We start from the raw sequence: 23,430 nt of genomic DNA on the forward strand, positions 1-23,430 counted from the left end.
ACAGTTAAAAAGGATTAAGATTATTAATTTTTATAATAAAGTAATATTGTGAGGTTAATAAACCAATTTATGGTTTTTAAATATTTTTAAACCACTGTAATGTTCAGCAAACAGTAAACCGTTGAAACAGCATATAGGGTGACATCAGCAAATTGACAGAATAGCAGATCCAACCTCTTATGCCCACACAGAAGCAACAAAAACAAACTGCAAAACCATGTGTGTCATAAGCCTGGAAAACGGTCAAAGATTTACAGGAACCAAGAACATGCTGAATTAAAAAAAAAAAAGGCAAGTTGAAAACTTCAGGAAATATTTGTGGCATTTTTACTTGCTGTGGTTCCACACCTTTTCCAGCATAGGACCGTCTTGGAAGAGTGCTAGCCTGTGCTTTGGGCACCTACTGTCTGGTTCCGAGCGAGGAGAGCAGACTCTAGTCACAAATTATTGCTTATATCTGTGGTAACCTGTCTAAAGGATACTTGAAGGACTTACAGAAGGATTGCATCTCTGTTTTACCTAACTCAGAACTCAGGCTGGAAAAGTAGTTGGCTTTGATTGAAAATACTGCAAGGAGAACTAACAACCCATAAACACCTGGGGGAAAAGGTTACAGTCAAACTATATAACAGTCAAGATACCTAAAGCATGGGAGGAAAAGCTGGGGGACATTCCTTGGCAGATTAAGACATTCAAAAAAGTCGTGTAGGTCTTCCCTGGTGGTGCAGTGGTTAAGTATCTGCCTGCCAATGCAGGGGACACGGGTCTGCACCCTGTTCTGGGAAGGTCCCACATGCCACGGGGCAACTAAGCCCGTGCGCCACAACTACTGAGCCTGTGCTCTAGATCCCACAAGCCACAACTCCTGAAGCCCATGTGCCTAGAGCCCGTGCTCAGCGACAAGACAAGCCACCACAACGAGAAGCACGCACACCGCAAACGAAGAGTAGCCACCGCTCGCTGCAACTAAAGAAATCCCGTGCACAGCAACAAACACCCAAAGCAGCCAAAACAAAAACGAAAACAAAAGCATGTACATGGGGTAATTTAGGTAATGGAGGCTATGTGCATGCCTAGATTAAGACACATTTAGAAAAGCGTTGAGGAGACCCCAAATTTCCACTTCACAGTTATCCCTAGGTTCAGGGCAAGCATGGTATTGAAGGAGGGCCCCAACACAGAACTGGATCTGCAAAGACTGGAAGAGGTTTTTCTTCTTTTGGGTTGGCTTGTTTTTAGTTATTTTTGTAACCTTCTGGCATTCCAAGAAATCTCTGTCAAAAGAATAGGTGAACGTGAGCTAAAGGAACACACACCTCAGTGACAACACAGGACAAGGAATGCATCTTCTCAAAACCACATTGGAAAAGTAACTAAACCAATGGACTACGACAGCCTTCAATAATTATAAGAAAACAAACATAAAGCCCGTAGCAAACTAGCAAATTAGGCAAGAATCTAATCTCCAGTGATACCACACTAGAATATTCAAACATCAAGGTTTTGATAACAACAACAACAAAATTCACAGGGCATACAAAGAAACAGGAAGTATGGTGCATTGAAAGGAACAAAATTAATGGAAAGTAACTATCCCTGAGAAATTCCAGACATTGGATATACTAGAAAAAGACTAAAATAACTGTTTTGAAGAGGCTTCATGACCCGAAGAGAAACATGGACAGAGAAATAATGGAAAACCCGAAAATGTATGATCAAAATACAAAGAGCAACGAAAAGACATTCGAAAAAGGAACCAAACAGAAAGTTTGGAGCCGTAAAGTACAACAACTGAAACGGAAAATTAACGAGAAGGGTTCAACAAATTATCTGATCAGGCAGAGGAAACAATCCGCCAAGATGAAGACAGGAAATTTTAAATTATCCCGTCTGAGGAACAGAAAGAAAAAGCATGAAGAAAAGTGAACACGCCCGAGAGACCTGAGACACCATCAAGTGGAACAACATATAGATTATGGGAGTCAAACGGAAACGAGAAGAAAGTTTATTGGAAACGTTAAGGGCCGAAACCTTCCCAGATTTGAAGAAAGACAATGTACCTACAGATCCAAAAACCTCAAAACCTTCCAAGTACTGTCAATTCATAGAGATCTTCACTGAAAGACATTATAATCAAACTACTGAAAGTCACAATGAGGGAATCTTAAAAGCAGTGAGAAAATCAACACGTGCAAGGGACACTCAATGACATTCTCAACTGATAATTTGATAATTATCAACTGATAATCAACTGAAGGCAGTGGGATGATACACTTGTAATGCGGAAAGAAAGAAACTTGTCAACTGAGATTTGTATAGTCAGAAAAACTGTGCTCCAAAAATTAAGATATACCCAGATTAAGAAAAAAAAAAAAAACCCACGGAGCTTGTTACCACTACACCTGCTCCACAAGAAAGTGGTCTACAAGGCTGTGAAATTATACTCAACATCACTAGTCATTAGAGAAATACAAATCAAAACCACAATGAGATATCATCTCATAGCCATTATGACGGCCACTGTAGGAAAAACAAAAAATAAGGTGTATTGAGGATGTGTAGAAGCTGGAACCCTTATGTCCAATTGCTGGCAAAGTAAAATGGTGGGGTCGCTATGGAAAACAGTATGACAGTGCCTCAAGAAATTGAAACTTGTTTTTAAACATTACAAAGACAATTACCTTATGATTCAGCAATCCTACTTCTGGCTATATACACAAACAAATTGAAAACAAGATCTCTAAAACCTACTTGCACACCCATGTTCACTGCAGCAATAGTCAGAATAACCAGGAGGTGGAAACGACACGAAGAGCCATCAGTAGATGAATGAATAAAGAAAATGTGGTCTAGCCATACAATGGAATATTATTTAGTCTTTCAAAAGAAGGACATCCTGTCACTTGCTACAACATGGATGAACTTGGACATTAGGCGAAAAGGAATAAACCAGTCACAAAAAGACCAATACTGTATGATTTCACTTCTATAAGGTATCTAAAGTAGTCAAATTTCTAGCAATAGAAAGTACAATGGTGGTTGCCAGAGGCTGGGTGAGGGGGAAATATATTGTGGTGAATATACTTAAAAATACTGAACGGTACAGTTAAAAAGGATTAAGATTATTAATTTTTATAATAAAGTAATATTGTGAGGTTAATAAACCAATTTATGGTTTTTAAATATTTTTAAACCACTGTAATGTTCAGCAAACAGTAAACCGTTGAAACAGCATATAGGGTGTCATCAGCAAATTGACAGAATAGCAGATACAACCTCTCATGCCCACACAGAGACAACAAGAAACAAACTGCAAAACCATGTGTGTCATAAGCCTGGAAAACGGTCAAAGATTTACAGGAACCAAGAACATGCTGAATTTTTTAAAAAAAAAGGCAAGTTGAAAACTTCAGGAAATATTTGTGGCATTTTTACTTGCTGTGGTCCCACACCTTTTCCAGCATAGGACCGTCTTGGAAGAGTGCTAGCCTGTGCTTTGGGCACCTACTGTCTGGTTCCGAGTGAGGAGAGCAGACTCTAGTCACAAATTATTGCTTATATCTGTGGTAACCTGTCTAAAGGATACTTGAAGGACTTACAGAAGGATTGCATCTCTGTTTTACCTAACTCAGAACTCAGGCTGGAAAAGTAGTTGGCTTTGATTGAAAATACTGCAAGGAGAACTAACAACCCATAAACACCTGGGGGAAAAGGTTACAGTCAAACTATATAACAGTCAAGATACCTAAAGCATGGGAGGAAAAGCTGGGGGACATTCCTTGGCAGATTAAGACATTCAAAAATGTCGTGTAGGTCTTCCCTGGTGGTGCAGTGGTTAAGTATCTGCCTGCCAATGCAGGGGACACGGGTCTGCACCCTGTTCTGGGAAGGTCCCACATGCCACGGGGCAACTAAGCCCGTGCGCCACAACTACTGAGCCTGTGCTCTAGATCCCACAAGCCACAACTCCTGAAGCCCATGTGCCTAGAGCCCGTGCTCAGCGACAAGACAAGCCACCACAACGAGAAGCACGCACACCGCAAACGAAGAGTAGCCACCGCTCGCTGCAACTAAAGAAATCCCGTGCACAGCAACAAACACCCAAAGCAGCCAAAACAAAAACGAAAACAAAAGCATGTACATGGGGTAATTTAGGTAATGGAGGCTATGTGCATGCCTAGATTAAGACACATTTAGAAAAGCGTTGAGGAGACCCCAAATTTCCACTTCACAGTTATCCCTAGGTTCAGGGCAAGCATGGTATTGAAGGAGGGCCCCAACACAGAACTGGATCTGCAAAGACTGGAAGAGGTTTTTCTTCTTTTGGGTTGGCTTGTTTTTAGTTATTTTTGTAACCTTCTGGCATTCCAAGAAATCTCTGTCAAAAGAATAGGTGAACGTGAGCTAAAGGAACACACACCTCAGTGACAACACAGGACAAGGAATGCATCTTCTCAAAACCACATTGGAAAAGTAACTAAACAAATGCACTACGACAGCCTTCAATAATTATAAGAAAACAAACATAAAGCCCGTAGCAAACTAGCAAATTAGGCAAGAATCTAATCTCCAGTGATACCACACTAGAATATTCAAACATCAAGGTTTTGATAACAACAACAACAAAATTCACAGGGCATACAAAGAAACAGGAAGTATGGTGCATTGAAAGGAACAAAATTAATGGAAAGTAACTATCCCTGAGAAATTCCAGACATTGGATATACTAGAAAAAGACTAAAATAACTGTTTTGAAGAGGCTTCATGACCCGAAGAGAAACATGGACAGAGAAATAATGGAAAACCCGAAAATGTATGATCAAAATACAAAGAGCAACGAAAAGACATTCGAAAAAGGAACCAAACAGAAAGTTTGGAGCCGTAAAGTACAACAACTGAAACGGAAAATTAACGAGAAGGGTTCAACAAATTATCTGATCAGGCAGAGGAAACAATCCGCCAAGATGAAGACAGGAAATTTTAAATTATCCCGTCTGAGGAACAGAAAGAAAAAGCATGAAGAAAAGTGAATACGCCCGAGAGACCTGAGACACCATCAAGTGGAACAACATATAGATTATGGGAGTCAAACGGAAACGAGAAGAAAGATTATTGGAAACGTTAAGGGCCGAAACCTTCCCAGATTTGAAGAAGGACAATGTACCTACAAATCCAAAAACCTCAAAACCTTCCAAGTACTGTCAATTCACAGAGATCTTCACTGAAAGACATTATAATCAAACTACTGAAAGTCACAATGAGGGAATCTTAAAAGCAGTGAGAAAATCAACACGTGCAAGGGACACTCAATGACATTCTCAACTGATAATTTGATAATTATCAACTGATAATCAACTGAAGGCAGTGGGATGATACACTTGTAATGCGGAAAGAAAGAAACTTGTCAACTGAGATTTGTATATTCAGAAAAACTGTGCTCCAAAAATTAAGATATACCCAGATTAAAAAAAAAAAAAAAAACCCACGGAGCTTGTTACCACTACACCTGCTCCACAAGAAAGTGGTCTACAAGGCTGTGAAATTATACTCAACATCACTAGTCATTAGAGAAATACAAATCAAAACCACAATGAGATATCATCTCATAGCCATTATGACGGCCACTGTAGGAAAAACAAAAAATAAGGTGTATTGAGGATGTGTAGAAGCTGGAACCCTTATGTCCAATTGCTGGCAAAGTAAAATGGTGGGGTCGCTATGGAAAACAGTATGACAGTGCCTCAAGAAATTGAAACTTGTTTTTAAACATTACAAAGACAATTACCTTATGATTCAGCAATCCTACTTCTGGCTATATACACAAACAAATTGAAAACAAGATCTCTAAAACCTACTTGCACACCCATGTTCACTGCAGCAATAGTCAGAATAACCAAGAGGTGGAAACGACACGAAGAGCCATCAGTAGATGAATGAATAAAGAAAATGTGGTCTAGCCATACAATGGAATATTATTTAGTCTTTCAAAAGAAGGACATCCTGTCACTTGCTACAACATGGATGAACTTGGACATTAGGCGAAAAGGAATAAACCAGTCACAAAAAGACCAATACTGTATGATTTCACTTCTATAAGGTATCTAAAGTAGTCAAATTTCTAGCAATAGAAAGTACAATGGTGGTTGCCAGAGGCTGGGTGAGGGGGAAATATATTGTGGTGAATATACTTAAAAATACTGAACGGTACAGTTAAAAAGGATTAAGATTATTAATTTTTATAATAAAGTAATATTGTGAGGTTAATAAACCAATTTATGGTTTTTAAATATTTTGAAACCACTGTAATGTTCAGCAAACAGTAAACCGTTGAAACAGCATATAGGGTGACATCAGCAAATTGACAGAATAGCAGATCCAACCTCTTATGCCCACACAGAGACAACAAGAAACAAACTGCAAAACCATGTGTGTCATAAGCCTGGAAAACGGTCAAAGGTTTACAGGAACCAAGAACATGCTGAATTAAAAAAAAAAAAAGGCAAGTTGAAAACTTCAGGAAATATTTGTGGCATTTTTACTTGCTGTGGTCCCACACCTTTTCCAGCATAGGACCGTCTTGGAAGAGTGCTAGCCTGTGCTTTGGGCACCTACTGTCTGGTTCCGAGCGAGGAGAGCAGACTCTAGTCACAAATTATTGCTTATATCTGTGGTAACCTGTCTAAAGGATACTTGAAGGACTTACAGAAGGATTGCATCTCTGTTTTACCTAACTCAGAACTCAGGCTGGAAAAGTAGTTGGCTTTGATTGAAAATACTGCAAGGAGAACTAACAACCCATAAACACCTGGGGGAAAAGGTTACAGTCAAACTATATAACAGTCAAGATACCTAAAGCATGGGAGGAAAAGCTGGGGGACATTCCTTGGCAGATTAAGACATTCAAAAAAGTCGTGTAGGTCTTCCCTGGTGGTGCAGTGGTTAAGTATCTGCCTGCCAATGCAGGGGACACGGGTCTGCACCCTGTTCTGGGAAGGTCCCACATGCCACGGGGCAACTAAGCCCGTGCGCCACAACTACTGAGCCTGTGCTCTAGATCCCACAAGCCACAACTCCTGAAGCCCATGTGCCTAGAGCCCGTGCTCAGCGACAAGACAAGCCACCACAACGAGAAGCACGCACACCGCAAACGAAGAGTAGCCACCGCTCGCTGCAACTAAAGAAATCCCGTGCACAGCAACAAACACCCAAAGCAGCCAAAACAAAAACGAAAACAAAAGCATGTACATGGGGTAATTTAGGTAATGGAGGCTATGTGCATGCCTAGATTAAGACACATTTAGAAAAGCGTTGAGGAGACCCCAAATTTCCACTTCACAGTTATCCCTAGGTTCAGGGCAAGCGTGGTATTGAAGGAGGGCCCCAACACAGAACTGGATCTGCAAAGACTGGAAGAGGTTTTTCTTCTTTTGGGTTGGCTTGTTTTTAGTTATTTTTGTAACCTTCTGGCATTCCAAGAAATCTCTGTCAAAAGAATAGGTGAACGTGAGCTAAAGGAACACACACCTCAGTGACAACACAGGACAAGGAATGCATCTTCTCAAAACCACATTGGAAAAGTAACTAAACAAATGCACTACGACAGCCTTCAATAATTATAAGAAAACAAACATAAAGCCCGTAGCAAACTAGCAAATTAGGCAAGAATCTAATCTCCAGGGATACCACACTAGAATATTCAAACATCAAGGTTTTGATAACAACAACAACAGAATTCACAGGGCATACAAAGAAACAGGAAGTATGGTGCATTGAAAGGAACAAAATTAATGGAAAGTAACTATCCCTGAGAAATTCCAGATATTGGATATACTAGAAAAAGACTAAAATAACTGTTTTGAAGAGGCTTCATGACCCGAAGAGAAACATGGACAGAGAAATAATGGAAAACCCGAAAATGTATGATCAAAATACAAAGAGCAACAAAAAGACATTCGAAAAAGGAACCAAACAGAAAGTTTGGAGCCATAAAGTACAACAACTGAAACGGAAAATTAACGAGAAGGGTTCAACAAATTATCTGATCAGGCAGAGGAAACAATCCGCCAAGATGAAGACAGGAAATTTTAAATTATCCCGTCTGAGGAACAGAAAGAAAAAGCATGAAGAAAAGTGAATACGCCCGAGAGACCTGAGACACCATCAAGTGGAACAACATATAGATTATGGGAGTCAAACGGAAACGAGAAGAAAGATTATTGGAAACATTAAGGGCCGAAACCTTCCCAGATTTGAAGAAGGACAATGTACCTACAAATCCAAAAACCTCAAAACCTTCCAAGTACTGTCAATTCACAGAGATCTTCACTGAAAGACATTATAATCAAACTACTGAAAGTCACAATGAGGGAATCTTAAAAGCAGTGAGAAAATCAACACGTGCAAGGGACACTCAATGACATTCTCAACTGATAATTTGATAATTATCAACTGATAATCAACTGAAGGCAGTGGGATGATACACTTGTAATGCGGAAAGAAAGAAACTTGTCAACTGAGATTTGTATATTCAGAAAAACTGTGCTCCAAAAATTAAGATATACCCAGATTAAGAAAAAAAAAAAAAACCCACGGAGCTTGTTACCACTACACCTGCTCCACAAGAAAGTGGTCTACAAGGCTGTGAAATTATACTCAACATCACTAGTCATTAGAGAAATACAAATCAAAACCACAATGAGATATCATCTCATAGCCATTATGACGGCCACTGTAGGAAAAACAAAAAATAAGGTGTATTGAGGATGTGTAGAAGCTGGAACCCTTATGTCCAATTGCTGGCAAAGTAAAATGGTGGGGTCGCTATGGAAAACAGTATGACAGTGCCTCAAGAAATTGAAACTTGTTTTTAAACATTACAAAGACAATTACCTTATGATTCAGCAATCCTACTTCTGGCTATATACACAAACAAATTGAAAACAAGATCTCTAAAACCTACTTGCACACCCATGTTCACTGCAGCAATAGTCAGAATAACCAGGAGGTGGAAACGACACGAAGAGCCATCAGTAGATGAATGAATAAAGAAAATGTGGTCTAGCCATACAATGGAATATTATTTAGTCTTTCAAAAGAAGGACATCCTGTCACTTGCTACAACATGGATGAACTTGGACATTAGGCGAAAAGGAATAAACCAGTCACAAAAAGACCAATACTGTATGATTTCACTTCTATAAGGTATCTAAAGTAGTCAAATTTCTAGCAATAGAAAGTACAATGGTGGTTGCCAGAGGCTGGGTGAGGGGGAAATATATTGTGGTGAATATACTTAAAAATACTGAACGGTACAGTTAAAAAGGATTAAGATTATTAATTTTTATAATAAAGTAATATTGTGAGGTTAATAAACCAATTTATGGTTTTTAAATATTTTGAAACCACTGTAATGTTCAGCAAACAGTAAACCGTTGAAACAGCATATAGGGTGACATCAGCAAATTGACAGAATAGCAGATCCAACCTCTTATGCCCACACAGAAGCAACAAAAACAAACTGCAAAACCATGTGTGTCATAAGCCTGGAAAACGGTCAAAGATTTACAGGAACCAAGAACATGCTGAATTAAAAAAAAAAAAGGCAAGTTGAAAACTTCAGGAAATATTTGTGGCATTTTTACTTGCTGTGGTCCCACACCTTTTCCAGCATAGGACCGTCTTGGAAGAGTGCTAGCCTGTGCTTTGGGCACCTACTGTCTGGTTCCGAGCGAGGAGAGCAGACTCTAGTCACAAATTATTGCTTATATCTGTGGTAACCTGTCTAAAGGATACTTGAAGGACTTACAGAAGGATTGCATCTCTGTTTTACCTAACTCAGAACTCAGGCTGGAAAAGTAGTTGGCTTTGATTGAAAATACTGCAAGGAGAACTAACAACCCATAAACACCTGGGGGAAAAGGTTACAGTCAAACTATATAACAGTCAAGATACCTAAAGCATGGGAGGAAAAGCTGGGGGACATTCCTTGGCAGATTAAGACATTCAAAAAAGTCGTGTAGGTCTTCCCTGGTGGTGCAGTGGTTAAGTATCTGCCTGCCAATGCAGGGGACACGGGTCTGCACCCTGTTCTGGGAAGGTCCCACATGCCACGGGGCAACTAAGCCCGTGCGCCACAACTACTGAGCCTGTGCTCTAGATCCCACAAGCCACAACTCCTGAAGCCCATGTGCCTAGAGCCCGTGCTCAGCGACAAGACAAGCCACCACAACGAGAAGCACGCACACCGCAAACGAAGAGTAGCCACCGCTCGCTGCAACTAAAGAAATCCCGTGCACAGCAACAAACACCCAAAGCAGCCAAAACAAAAACGAAAACAAAAGCATGTACATGGGGTAATTTAGGTAATGGAGGCTATGTGCATGCCTAGATTAAGACACATTTAGAAAAGCGTTGAGGAGACCCCAAATTTCCACTTCACAGTTATCCCTAGGTTCAGGGCAAGCATGGTATTGAAGGAGGGCCCCAACACAGAACTGGATCTGCAAAGACTGGAAGAGGTTTTTCTTCTTTTGGGTTGGCTTGTTTTTAGTTATTTTTGTAACCTTCTGGCATTCAAAGAAATCTCTGTCAAAAGAATAGGTGAACGTGAGCTAAAGGAACACACACCTCAGTGACAACACAGGACAAGGAATGCATCTTCTCAAAACCACATTGGAAAAGTAACTAAACCAATGCACTACGACAGCCTTCAATAATTATAAGAAAACAAACATAAAGCCCGTAGCAAACTAGCAAATTAGGCAAGAATCTAATCTCCAGTGATACCACACTAGAATATTCAAACATCAAGGTTTTGATAACAACAACAACAAAATTCACAGGGCATACAAAGAAACAGGAAGTATGGTGCATTGAAAGGAACAAAATTCATGGAAAGTAACTATCCCTGAGAAATTCCAGACATTGGATATACTAGAAAAAGACTAAAATAACTGTTTTGAAGAGGCTTCATGACCCGAAGAGAAACATGGACAGAGAAATAATGGAAAACCCGAAAATGTATGATCAAAATACAAAGAGCAACAAAAAGACATTCGAAAAAGGAACCAAACAGAAAGTTTGGAGCCGTAAAGTACAACAACTGAAACGGAAAATTAACGAGAAGGGTTCAACAAATTATCTGATCAGGCAGAGGAAACAATCCGCCAAGATGAAGACAGGAAATTTTAAATTATCCCGTCTGAGGAACAGAAAGAAAAAGCATGAAGAAAAGTGAATACGCCCGAGAGACCTGAGACACCATCAAGTGGAACAACATATAGATTATGGGAGTCAAACGGAAACGAGAAGAAAGATTATTGGAAACATTAAGGGCCGAAACCTTCCCAGATTTGAAGAAAGACCATGTACCTACAAATCCAAAAACCTCAAAACCTTCCAAGTACTGTCAATTCACAGAGATCTTCACTGAAAGACATTATAATCAAACTACTGAAAGTCACAATGAGGGAATCTTAAAAGCAGTGAGAAAATCAACACGTGCAAGGGACACTCAATGACATTCTCAACTGATAATTTGATAATTATCAACTGATAATCAACTGAAGGCAGTGGGATGATACACTTGTAATGCGGAAAGAAAGAAACTTGTCAACTGAGATTTGTATATTCAGAAAAACTGTGCTCCAAAAATTAAGATATACCCAGATTAAGAAAAAAAAAAAAAACCCACGGAGCTTGTTACCACTACACCTGCTCCACAAGAAAGTGGTCTACAAGGCTGTGAAATTATACTCAACATCACTAGTCATTAGAGAAATACAAATCAAAACCACAATGAGATATCATCTCATAGCCATTATGACGGCCACTGTAGGAAAAACAAAAAATAAGGTGTATTGAGGATGTGTAGAAGCTGGAACCCTTATGTCCAATTGCTGGCAAAGTAAAATGGTGGGGTCGCTATGGAAAACAGTATGACAGTGCCTCAAGAAATTGAAACTTGTTTTTAAACATTACAAAGACAATTACCTTATGATTCAGCAATCCTACTTCTGGCTATATACACAAACAAATTGAAAACAAGATCTCTAAAACCTACTTGCACACCCATGTTCACTGCAGCAATAGTCAGAATAACCAGGAGGTGGAAACGACACGAAGAGCCATCAGTAGATGAATGAATAAAGAAAATGTGGTCTAGCCATACAATGGAATATTATTTAGTCTTTCAAAAGAAGGACATCCTGTCACTTGCTACAACATGGATGAACTTGGACATTAGGCGAAAAGGAATAAACCAGTCACAAAAAGACCAATACTGTATGATTTCACTTCTATAAGGTATCTAAAGTAGTCAAATTTCTAGCAATAGAAAGTACAATGGTGGTTGCCAGAGGCTGGGTGAGGGGGAAATATATTGTGGTGAATATACTTAAAAATACTGAACGGTACAGTTAAAAAGGATTAAGATTATTAATTTTTATAATAAAGTAATATTGTGAGGTTAATAAACCAATTTATGGTTTTTAAATATTTTGAAACCACTGTAATGTTCAGCAAACAGTAAACCGTTGAAACAGCATATAGGGTGACATCAGCAAATTGACAGAATAGCAGATCCAACCTCTTATGCCCACACAGAAGCAACAAAAACAAACTGCAAAACCATGTGTGTCATAAGCCTGGAAAACGGTCAAAGATTTACAGGAACCAAGAACATGCTGAATTAAAAAAAAAAAAGGCAAGTTGAAAACTTCAGGAAATATTTGTGGCATTTTTACTTGCTGTGGTCCCACACCTTTTCCAGCATAGGACCGTCTTGGAAGAGTGCTAGCCTGTGCTTTGGGCACCTACTGTCTGGTTCCGAGCGAGGAGAGCAGACTCTAGTCACAAATTATTGCTTATATCTGTGGTAACCTGTCTAAAGGATACTTGAAGGACTTACAGAAGGATTGCATCTCTGTTTTACCTAACTCAGAACTCAGGCTGGAAAAGTAGTTGGCTTTGATTGAAAATACTGCAAGGAGAACTAACAACGCATAAACACCTGGGGGAAAAGGTTACAGTCAAACTATATAACAGTCAAGATACCTAAAGCATGGGAGGAAAAGCTGGGGGACATTCCTTGGCAGATTAAGACATTCAAAAAAGTCGTGTAGGTCTTCCCTGGTGGTGCAGTGGTTAAGTATCTGCCTGCCAATGCAGGGGACACGGGTCTGCACCCTGTTCTGGGAAGGTCCCACATGCCACGGGGCAACTAAGCCCGTGCGCCACAACTACTGAGCCTGTGCTCTAGATCCCACAAGCCACAACTCCTGAAGCCCATGTGCCTAGAGCCCGTGCTCAGCGACAAGACAAGCCACCACAACGAGAAGCACGCACACCGCAAACGAAGAGTAGCCACCGCTCGCTGCAACTAAAGAAATCCCGTGCACAGCAACAAACACCCAAAGCAGCCAAAACAAAAACGAAAACAAAAGCATGTACATGGGGTAATTTAGGTAATGGAGGCTATGTGCATGCCTAGATTAAGACACATTTAGAAAAGCGTTGAGGAGACCCCAAATTTCCACTTCACAGTTATCCCTAGGTTCAGGGCAAGCATGGTATTGAAGGAGGGCCCCAACACAGAACTGGATCTGCAAAGACTGGAAGAGGTTTTTCTTCTTTTGGGTTGGCTTGTTTTTAGTTATTTTTGTAACCTTCTGGCATTCAAAGAAATCTCTGTCAAAAGAATAGGTGAACGTGAGCTAAAGGAACACACACCTCAGTGACAACACAGGACAAGGAATGCATCTTCTCAAAACCACATTGGAAAAGTAACTAAACCAATGCACTACGACAGCCTTCAATAATTATAAGAAAACAAACATAAAGCCCGTAGCAAACTAGCAAATTAGGCAAGAATCTAATCTCCAGGGATACCACACTAGAATATTCAAACATCAAGGTTTTGATAACAACAACAACAAAATTCACAGGGCATACAAAGAAACAGGAAGTATGGTGCATTGAAAGGAACAAAATTAATGGAAAGTAACTATCCCTGAGAAATTCCAGACATTGGATATACTAGAAAAAGACTAAAATAACTGTTTTGAAGAGGCTTCATGACCCGAAGAGAAACATGGACAGAGAAATAATGGAAAACCCGAAAATGTATGATCAAAATACAAAGAGCAACGAAAAGACATTCGAAAAAGGAACCAAACAGAAAGTTTGGAGCCGTAAAGTACAACAACTGAAACGGAAAATTAATGAGAAGGGTTCAACAAATTATCTGATCAGGCAGAGGAAACAATCCGCCAAGATGAAGACAGGAAATTTTAAATTATCCCGTCTGAGGAACAGAAAGAAAAAGCATGAAGAAAAGTGAATACGCCCGAGAGACCTGAGACACCATCAAGTGGAACTACATATAGATTATGGGAGTCAAACGGAAACGAGAAGAAAGATTATTGGAAACGTTAAGGGCCGAAACCTTCCCAGATTTGAAGAAAGACAATGTACCTACAAATCCAAAAACCTCAAAACCTTCCAAGTACTGTCAATTCACAGAGATCTTCACTGAAAGACATTATAATCAAACTACTGAAAGTCACAATGAGGGAATCTTAAAAGCAGTGAGAAAATCAACACGTGCAAGGGACACTCAATGACATTCTCAACTGATAATTTGATAATTATCAACTGATAATCAACTGAAGGCAGTGGGATGATACACTTGTAATGCGGAAAGAAAGAAACTTGTCAACTGAGATTTGTATATTCAGAAAAACTGTGCTCCAAAAATTAAGATATACCCAGATTAAGAAAAAAAAAAAAAACCCACGGAGCTTGTTACCACTACACCTGCTCCACAAGAAAGTGGTCTACAAGGCTGTGAAATTATACTCAACATCACTAGTCATTAGAGAAATACAAATCAAAACCACAATGAGATATCATCTCATAGCCATTATGACGGCCACTGTAGGAAAAACAAAAAATAAGGTGTATTGAGGATGTGTAGAAGCTGGAACCCTTATGTCCAATTGCTGGCAAAGTAAAATGGTGGGGTCGCTATGGAAAACAGTATGACAGTGCCTCAAGAAATTGAAACTTGTTTTTAAACATTACAAAGACAATTACCTTATGATTCAGCAATCCTACTTCTGGCTATATACACAAACAAATTGAAAACAAGATCTCTAAAACCTACTTGCACACCCATGTTCACTGCAGCAATAGTCAGAATAACCAGGAGGTGGAAACGACACGAAGAGCCATCAGTAGATGAATGAATAAAGAAAATGTGGTCTAGCCATACAATGGAATATTATTTAGTCTTTCAAAAGAAGGACATCCTGTCACTTGCTACAACATGGATGAACTTGGACATTAGGCGAAAAGGAATAAACCAGTCACAAAAAGACCAATACTGTATGATTTCACTTCTATAAGGTATCTAAAGTAGTCAAATTTCTAGCAATAGAAAGTACAATGGTGGTTGCCAGAGGCTGGGTGAGGGGGAAATATATTGTGGTGAATATACTTAAAAATACTGAACGGTACAGTTAAAAAGGATTAAGATTATTAATTTTTATAATAAAGTAATATTGTTAGGTTAATAAACCAATTTATGGTTTTTAAATATTTTTAAACCACTGTAATGTTCAGCAAACAGTAAACCGTTGAAACAGCATATAGGGTGACATCAGCAAATTGACAGAATAGCAGATCCAACCTCTTATGCCCACACAGAAGCAACAAAAACAAACTGCAAAACCATGTGTGTCATAAGCCTGGAAAACGGTCAAAGATTTACAGGAACCAAGAACATGCTGAATTTTTTAAAAAAAAAGGCAAGTTGAAAACTTCAGGAAATATTTGTGGCATTTTTACTTGCTGTGGTCCCACACCTTTTCCAGCATAGGACCGTCTTGGAAGAGTGCTAGCCTGTGCTTTGGGCACCTACTGTCTGGTTCCGAGCGAGGAGAGCAGACTCTAGTCACAAATTATTGCTTATATCTGTGGTAACCTGTCTAAAGGATACTTGAAGGACTTACAGAAGGATTTCATCTCTGTTTTACCTAACTCAGAACTCAGGCTGGAAAAGTAGTTGGCTTTGATTGAAAATACTGCAAGGAGAACTAACAACCCATAAACACCTGGGGGAAAAGGTTACAGTCAAACTATATAACAGTCAAGATACCTAAAGCATGGGAGGAAAAGCTGGGGGACATTCCTTGGCAGATTAAGACATTCAAAAAAGTCGTGTAGGTCTTCCCTGGTGGTGCAGTGGTTAAGTATCTGCCTGCCAATGCAGGGGACACGGGTCTGCACCCTGTTCTGGGAAGGTCCCACATGCCACGGGGCAACTAAGCCCGTGCGCCACAACTACTGAGCCTGTGCTCTAGATCCCACAAGCCACAACTCCTGAAGCCCATGTGCCTAGAGCCCGTGCTCAGCGACAAGACAAGCCACCACAACGAGAAGCACGCACACCGCAAACGAAGAGTAGCCACCGCTCGCTGCAACTAAAGAAATCCCGTGCACAGCAACAAACACCCAAAGCAGCCAAAACAAAAACGAAAACAAAAGCATGTACATGGGGTAATTTAGGTAATGGAGGCTATGTGCATGCCTAGATTAAGACACATTTAGAAAAGCGTTGAGGAGACCCCAAATTTCCACTTCACAGTTATCCCTAGGTTCAGGGCAAGCATGGTATTGAAGGAGGGCCCCAACACAGAACTGGATCTGCAAAGACTGGAAGAGGTTTTTCTTCTTTTGGGTTGGCTTGTTTTTAGTTATTTTTGTAACCTTCTGGCATTCCAAGAAATCTCTGTCAAAAGAATAGGTGAACGTGAGCTAAAGGAACACACACCTCAGTGACAACACAGGACAAGGAATGCATCTTCTCAAAACCACATTGGAAAAGTAACTAAACCAATGCACTACGACAGCCTTCAATAATTATAAGAAAACAAACATAAAGCCCGTAGCAAACTAGCAAATTAGGCAAGAATCTAATCTCCAGGGATACCACACTAGAATATTCAAACATCAAGGTTTTGATAACAACAACAACAGAATTCACAGGGCATACAAAGAAACAGGAAGTATGGTGCATTGAAAGGAACAAAATTCATGGAAAGTAACTATCCCTGAGAAATTCCAGACATTGGATATACTAGAAAAAGACTAAAATAACTGTTTTGAAGAGGCTTCATGACCCGAAGAGAAACATGGACAGAGAAATAATGGAAAACCCGAAAATGTATGATCAAAATACAAAGAGCAACGAAAAGACATTCGAAAAAGGAACCAAACAGAAAGTTTGGAGCCGTAAAGTACAACAACTGAAACGGAAAATTAATGAGAAGGGTTCAACAAATTATCTGATCAGGCAGAGGAAACAATCCGCCAAGATGAAGACAGGAAATTTTAAATTATCCCGTCTGAGGAACAGAAAGAAAAAGCATGAAGAAAAGTGAATACGCCCGAGAGACCTGAGACACCATCAAGTGGAACAACATATAGATTATGGGAGTCAAACGGAAACGAGAAGAAAGATTATTGGAAACGTTAAGGGCCGAAACCTTCCCAGATTTGAAGAAAGACAATGTACCTACAAATCCAAAAACCTCAAAACCTTCCAAGTACTGTCAATTCACAGAGATCTTCACTGAAAGACATTATAATCAAACTACTGAAAGTCACAATGAGGGAATCTTAAAAGCAGTGAGAAAATCAACACGTGCAAGGGACACTCAATGACATTCTCAACTGATAATTTGATAATTATCAACTGATAATCAACTGAAGGCAGTGGGATGATACACTTGTAATGCGGAAAGAAAGAAACTTGTCAACTGAGATTTGTATATTCAGAAAAACTGTGCTCCAAAAATTAAGATATACCCAGATTAAGAAAAAAAAAAAAAAACCCACGGAGCTTGTTACCACTACACCTGCTCCACAAGAAAGTGGTCTACAAGGCTGTGAAATTATACTCAACATCACTAGTCATTAGAGAAATACAAATCAAAACCACAATGAGATATCATCTCATAGCCATTATGACGGCCACTGTAGGAAAAACAAAAAATAAGGTGTATTGAGGATGTGTAGAAGCTGGAACCCTTATGTCCAATTGCTGGCAAAGTAAAATGGTGGGGTCGCTATGGAAAACAGTATGACAGTGCCTCAAGAAATTGAAACTTGTTTTTAAACATTACAAAGACAATTACCTTATGATTCAGCAATCCTACTTCTGGCTATATACACAAACAAATTGAAAACAAGATCTCTAAAACCTACTTGCACACCCATGTTCACTGCAGCAATAGTCAGAATAACCAGGAGGTGGAAACGACACGAAGAGCCATCAGTAGATGAATGAATAAAGAAAATGTGGTCTAGCCATACAATGGAATATTATTTAGTCTTTCAAAAGAAGGACATCCTGTCACTTGCTACAACATGGATGAACTTGGACATTAGGCGAAAAGGAATAAACCAGTCACAAAAAGACCAATACTGTATGATTTCACTTCTATAAGGTATCTAAAGTAGTCAAATTTCTAGCAATAGAAAGTACAATGGTGGTTGCCAGAGGCTGGGTGAGGGGGAAATATATTGTGGTGAATATACTTAAAAATACTGAACGGTACAGTTAAAAAGGATTAAGATTATTAATTTTTATAATAAAGTAATATTGTGAGGTTAATAAACCAATTTATGGTTTTTAAATATTTTGAAACCACTGTAATGTTCAGCAAACAGTAAACCGTTGAAACAGCATATAGGGTGACATCAGCAAATTGACAGAATAGCAGATCCAACCTCTTATGCCCACACAGAAGCAACAAAAACAAACTGCAAAACCATGTGTGTCATAAGCCTGGAAAACGGTCAAAGATTTACAGGAACCAAGAACATGCTGAATTTTTTAAAAAAAAAGGCAAGTTGAAAACTTCAGGAAATATTTGTGGCATTTTTACTTGCTGTGGTCCCACACCTTTTCCAGCATAGGACCGTCTTGGAAGAGTGCTAGCCTGTGCTTTGGGCACCTACTGTCTGGTTCCGAGCGAGGAGAGCAGACTCTAGTCACAAATTATTGCTTATATCTGTGGTAACCTGTCTAAAGGATACTTGAAGGACTTACAGAAGGATTTCATCTCTGTTTTACCTAACTCAGAACTCAGGCTGGAAAAGTAGTTGGCTTTGATTGAAAATACTGCAAGGAGAACTAACAACCCATAAACACCTGGGGGAAAAGGTTACAGTCAAACTATATAACAGTCAAGATACCTAAAGCATGGGAGGAAAAGCTGGGGGACATTCCTTGGCAGATTAAGACATTCAAAAAAGTCGTGTAGGTCTTCCCTGGTGGTGCAGTGGTTAAGTATCTGCCTGCCAATGCAGGGGACACGGGTCTGCACCCTGTTCTGGGAAGGTCCCACATGCCACGGGGCAACTAAGCCCGTGCGCCACAACTACTGAGCCTGTGCTCTAGATCCCACAAGCCACAACTCCTGAAGCCCATGTGCCTAGAGCCCGTGCTCAGCGACAAGACAAGCCACCACAACGAGAAGCACGCACACCGCAAACGAAGAGTAGCCACCGCTCGCTGCAACTAAAGAAATCCCGTGCACAGCAACAAACACCCAAAGCAGCCAAAACAAAAACGAAAACAAAAGCATGTACATGGGGTAATTTAGGTAATGGAGGCTATGTGCATGCCTAGATTAAGACACATTTAGAAAAGCGTTGAGGAGACCCCAAATTTCCACTTCACAGTTATCCCTAGGTTCAGGGCAAGCATGGTATTGAAGGAGGGCCCCAACACAGAACTGGATCTGCAAAGACTGGAAGAGGTTTTTCTTCTTTTGGGTTGGCTTGTTTTTAGTTATTTTTGTAACCTTCTGGCATTCCAAGAAATCTCTGTCAAAAGAATAGGTGAACGTGAGCTAAAGGAACACACACCTCAGTGACAACACAGGACAAGGAATGCATCTTCTCAAAACCACATTGGAAAAGTAACTAAACCAATGCACTACGACAGCCTTCAATAATTATAAGAAAACAAACATAAAGCCCGTAGCAAACTAGCAAATTAGGCAAGAATCTAATCTCCAGGGATACCACACTAGAATATTCAAACATCAAGGTTTTGATAACAACAACAACAGAATTCACAGGGCATACAAAGAAACAGGAAGTATGGTGCATTGAAAGGAACAAAATTCATGGAAAGTAACTATCCCTGAGAAATTCCAGACATTGGATATACTAGAAAAAGACTAAAATAACTGTTTTGAAGAGGCTTCATGACCCGAAGAGAAACATGGACAGAGAAATAATGGAAAACCCGAAAATGTATGATCAAAATACAAAGAGCAACGAAAAGACATTCGAAAAAGGAACCAAACAGAAAGTTTGGAGCCGTAAAGTACAACAACTGAAACGGAAAATTAATGAGAAGGGTTCAACAAATTATCTGATCAGGCAGAGGAAACAATCCGCCAAGATGAAGACAGGAAATTTTAAATTATCCCGTCTGAGGAACAGAAAGAAAAAGCATGAAGAAAAGTGAATACGCCCGAGAGACCTGAGACACCATCAAGTGGAACAACATATAGATTATGGGAGTCAAACGGAAACGAGAAGAAAGATTATTGGAAACGTTAAGGGCCGAAACCTTCCCAGATTTGAAGAAAGACAATGTACCTACAAATCCAAAAACCTCAAAACCTTCCAAGTACTGTCAATTCACAGAGATCTTCACTGAAAGACATTATAATCAAACTACTGAAAGTCACAATGAGGGAATCTTAAAAGCAGTGAGAAAATCAACACGTGCAAGGGACACTCAATGACATTCTCAACTGATAATTTGATAATTATCAACTGATAATCAACTGAAGGCAGTGGGATGATACACTTGTAATGCGGAAAGAAAGAAACTTGTCAACTGAGATTTGTATATTCAGAAAAACTGTGCTCCAAAAATTAAGATATACCCAGATTAAGAAAAAAAAAAAAAAACCCACGGAGCTTGTTACCACTACACCTGCTCCACAAGAAAGTGGTCTACAAGGCTGTGAAATTATACTCAACATCACTAGTCATTAGAGAAATACAAATCAAAACCACAATGAGATATCATCTCATAGCCATTATGACGGCCACTGTAGGAAAAACAAAAAATAAGGTGTATTGAGGATGTGTAGAAGCTGGAACCCTTATGTCCAATTGCTGGCAAAGTAAAATGGTGGGGTCGCTATGGAAAACAGTATGACAGTGCCTCAAGAAATTGAAACTTGTTTTTAAACATTACAAAGACAATTACCTTATGATTCAGCAATCCTACTTCTGGCTATATACACAAACAAATTGAAAACAAGATCTCTAAAACCTACTTGCACACCCATGTTCACTGCAGCAATAGTCAGAATAACCAGGAGGTGGAAACGACACGAAGAGCCATCAGTAGATGAATGAATAAAGAAAATGTGGTCTAGCCATACAATGGAATATTATTTAGTCTTTCAAAAGAAGGACATCCTGTCACTTGCTACAACATGGATGAACTTGGACATTAGGCGAAAAGGAATAAACCAGTCACAAAAAGACCAATACTGTATGATTTCACTTCTATAAGGTATCTAAAGTAGTCAAATTTCTAGCAATAGAAAGTACAATGGTGGTTGCCAGAGGCTGGGTGAGGGGGAAATATATTGTGGTGAATATACTTAAAAATACTGAACGGTACAGTTAAAAAGGATTAAGATTATTAATTTTTATAATAAAGTAATATTGTGAGGTTAATAAACCAATTTATGGTTTTTAAATATTTTGAAACCACTGTAATGTTCAGCAAACAGTAAACCGTTGAAACAGCATATAGGGTGACATCAGCAAATTGACAGAATAGCAGATCCAACCTCTTATGCCCACACAGAAGCAACAAAAACAAACTGCAAAACCATGTGTGTCATAAGCCTGGAAAACGGTCAAAGATTTACAGGAACCAAGAACATGCTGAATTAAAAAAAAAAAAGGCAAGTTGAAAACTTCAGGAAATATTTGTGGCATTTTTACTTGCTGTGGTCCCACACCTTTTCCAGCATAGGACCGTCTTGGAAGAGTGCTAGCCTGTGCTTTGGGCACCTACTGTCTGGTTCCGAGCGAGGAGAGCAGACTCTAGTCACAAATTATTGCTTATATCTGTGGTAACCTGTCTAAAGGATACTTGAAGGACTTACAGAAGGATTTCATCTCTGTTTTACCTAACTCAGAACTCAGGCTGGAAAAGTAGTTGGCTTTGATTGAAAATACTGCAAGGAGAACTAACAACCCATAAACACCTGGGGGAAAAGGTTACAGTCAAACTATATAACAGTCAAGATACCTAAAGCATGGGAGGAAAAGCTGGGGGACATTCCTTGGCAGATTAAGACATTCAAAAAAGTCGTGTAGGTCTTCCCTGGTGGTGCAGTGGTTAAGTATCTGCCTGCCAATGCAGGGGACACGGGTCTGCACCCTGTTCTGGGAAGGTCCCACATGCCACGGGGCAACTAAGCCCGTGCGCCACAACTACTGAGCCTGTGCTCTAGATCCCACAAGCCACAACTCCTGAAGCCCATGTGCCTAGAGCCCGTGCTCAGCGACAAGACAAGCCACCACAACGAGAAGCACGCACACCGCAAACGAAGAGTAGCCACCGCTCGCTGCAACTAAAGAAATCCCGTGCACAGCAACAAACACCCAAAGCAGCCAAAACAAAAACGAAAACAAAAGCATGTACATGGGGTAATTTAGGTAATGGAGGCTATGTGCATGCCTAGATTAAGACACATTTAGAAAAGCGTTGAGGAGACCCCAAATTTCCACTTCACAGTTATCCCTAGGTTCAGGGCAAGCATGGTATTGAAGGAGGGCCCCAACACAGAACTGGATCTGCAAAGACTGGAAGAGGTTTTTCTTCTTTTGGGTTGGCTTGTTTTTAGTTATTTTTGTAACCTTCTGGCATTCAAAGAAATCTCTGTCAAAAGAATAGGTGAACGTGAGCTAAAGGAACACACACCTCAGTGACAACACAGGACAAGGAATGCATCTTCTCAAAACCACATTGGAAAAGTAACTAAACCAATGGACTACGACAGCCTTCAATAATTATAAGAAAACAAACATAAAGCCCGTAGCAAACTAGCAAATTAGGCAAGAATCTAATCTCCAGGGATACCACACTAGAATATTCAAACATCAAGGTTTTGATAACAACAACAACAGAATTCACAGGGCATACAAAGAAACAGGAAGTATGGTGCATTGAAAGGAACAAAATTAATGGAAAGTAACTATCCCTGAGAAATTCCAGACATTGGATATACTAGAAAAAGACTAAAATAACTGTTTTGAAGAGGCTTCATGACCCGAAGAGAAACATGGACAGAGAAATAATGGAAAACCCGAAAA

The sequence above is a fragment of the Mesoplodon mirus genome (genome assembly GCF_964341445.2).
Source record: "Mesoplodon mirus genome assembly, chromosome: 1".
In the NCBI taxonomy this organism is placed as follows: Eukaryota; Metazoa; Chordata; class Mammalia; order Artiodactyla; family Ziphiidae; genus Mesoplodon; species Mesoplodon mirus.